This window comes from Bidens hawaiensis, unplaced genomic scaffold, assembly GCF_021521415.1.
Source record: "Bidens hawaiensis isolate Kalapana, Puna unplaced genomic scaffold, B.hawaiensis_p1.1 tig00054174_1, whole genome shotgun sequence".
Lineage (NCBI taxonomy): Eukaryota > Viridiplantae > Streptophyta > Magnoliopsida > Asterales > Asteraceae > Bidens > Bidens hawaiensis.
Window position 1 is genome coordinate 62,975 of NW_027499773.1, and position 2,662 is coordinate 65,636.

The following is a 2,662-nucleotide window of genomic DNA, read 5'->3' on the forward strand; positions in this document are numbered from 1 at the left end:
TATTCAATGAATCATTGTGGAATGTTGCTTTTTTATGTGCAAATAATTAATAATACCCCTTCTAAAATTTTCAAGGCAATATGGGTTGTTTATGAAATATGAGCTTATTGTCAAAAATCTATGGAAAATTTTGATGATAACACTATTGTAATAGTTGCATAGTAATTAAATACAATTACCTTAGGGTTTAGTATTTATTAATGGCAATAGTTCTTCATCAAAGAGGCCGAGGCAAGGCAGCCTATTATCCTCGTTATTGTTTATTATGACAATCTAGGAGTTAAATGCAATCGCACAAACAACTCAAGAAAACGGCTTCGTTAAGGGGTTGGCCTTTCCTAACAACGACATTTACTCTTTCTCATGTCATGTATGCACAAGACGTAATGTTCACGTGTGAATGATCGTCTTCTAATATGCTCAATCTTTAACGTATTCTCATATTTATTTTACTTTATCCTGCCTCTAGTCTTAAAGTAAATTATCACAAAAGCAAGGCAGTATATATTATAATGCACAACCCGATTTCGGGGAAGCAAATTATATCGGGACGTAGATAGATATAGCACGTATTAACATCATACTCGGAATTTTAGAAAATGTCGTATTTTAAAAGTTATGTTACTAAAATAAAAATATATATACTCAAAAGTATAGATAATATGAATTAGCATTGTTACATATAGTAATTTCTTTTATATAATCATAATTGAACTACTTTCCTTTCAAAGACATACGACATAATAATAATAAGCTACCAAATAATGCAAATACCAAACGTAATCTAAATACAAGTTTTAAATTACACAATATCAAACTACAATTAGATAAACATGTTAACCTATGACTCAAGTTGATTTTTATCATTTATAGATAAAAGTTAAACAATCAAGATAAGAATTATGTTTATCCCCTCTTAAACGTCTTTTTTTATGGTTTTATCGTCCTTTAATTAACATTTGTTTTATTGTTAGTGATCGACTCCTCTATCTCCAGAAAAAAAAAAAGAATCATTACTCGTGTCTCTATCTTCTACATACAGATACAACCAATGTTAGTTCTCCTGGCTTTGATGTTAACTGTGTAATCAATTGAAACCAAGGGCTTTGGGTTTGTTATAAACATAAGTTAGGTATTTTGGTTAGTCGTCTTCATTGCCAATGTTGTCCTTTTCGATTTCCAACTTTGACGTATACGCGAAATTAATTTTATTTAAAAACACGTAAATTATGATTACTATAGCGATTATTATACTTCAACTGTGTTGAATGTGAGTTTGTATTAAATGATAATCGTAGAATGTATATACATCCTTAAAATACACAAGCAATAAGATTAATTATTATTTAGATTTAATACACTGAATAATAATATATAATTAATTCGGTTCCTATCAGGGGGAGGGGTGGTTCATTTCTCATCACACACCACCACCAATCAAATTATGCCACGTCACCAACCCCAAATCCATCACATTTTGATAGAATTTCGTAGGGGTGGTGAGGTGTAATAGGTTTTGGTATACATACATATATATATATATACACATATAGGTTTTTGTGTGAGTGAGAGGAGTGTATTTGGGGTGTATATAGAGAGGGAGAGTTCCATCACTCAAACCAATCACTTGCGTGATGGCCATCACGCAACCATACCCATCACGCTTGAAGAAAGGACCGGCGGCGGTGTTCAATTACCCATCACGCGTGATGGGTGGCTTATCACGCACCGCCCCGTCCCCCCCCCCCCCCCCCCCCACCCCATAATGCTAGGAACCAATTTATGTTGGGAAAATTTCTGGTTTTATTCAACACGATTTACATTTTTATAATACTCTTAATAGTTACTACCGGTCATGGAATCTAGATGTTGGATTATTCCATTAAAAACTCTAAAAAGCTACTACGTAATTAAATAAAAACTATTGATGCACCATGTATCTACGAAGTGTTAGTTGAGTGAGACTTCTTTCTAGCCTTTATCGAACTTGGACCAAATGACAAGTTCAGAGGCCAAAGCTTTAATGAACTCTCTACCGACCTTGACCTTGAATTATAACATCGAGAGAAAACTCATTAGAAAACGTTCGGATGTCAAAGTCTTAGGAAACATCACTCGAACGAAAGTGCTAGTAACACACCAAAACAAATATTTTATAACAAATAATAAGAGATTATAAAATAGCATAGAGTATGAGAACTCTTTTTGTGTATAAGAACGAGAAAGAAAGTGAAATAACATGCTTCATTGTTTTGAAAAGCGTAATGTTGATCGAAATAGTTTTACTCATAGAATTGACCGGCACCAATCTCATAAACTTGATCATCTAATTGCAATAAATTTATATATGAAACATACAAAAACTTTCACTCTCAAAAAATAACTATAAGAATACATGTAAGTAATTAAAAGTAATTTTTTAACGGTGAGTATGTCTCACATTCTATAAATTTATACTAAATAGGAAAAAGAAATCATACAAATACAAATAAATAAACCGTCATCTCTTTCACACTTCTTAAAAGACATGTAAAAATTTACATAAACAGCTTCAACCAAAACTCGTCAAAAACGATGGTCCAAAACTGAGCTGTTGACGTGCATCGTCCAACCAGTATAATCAGCTGAACTAAGAAAACACCAATCAATATCGGCCAAACCA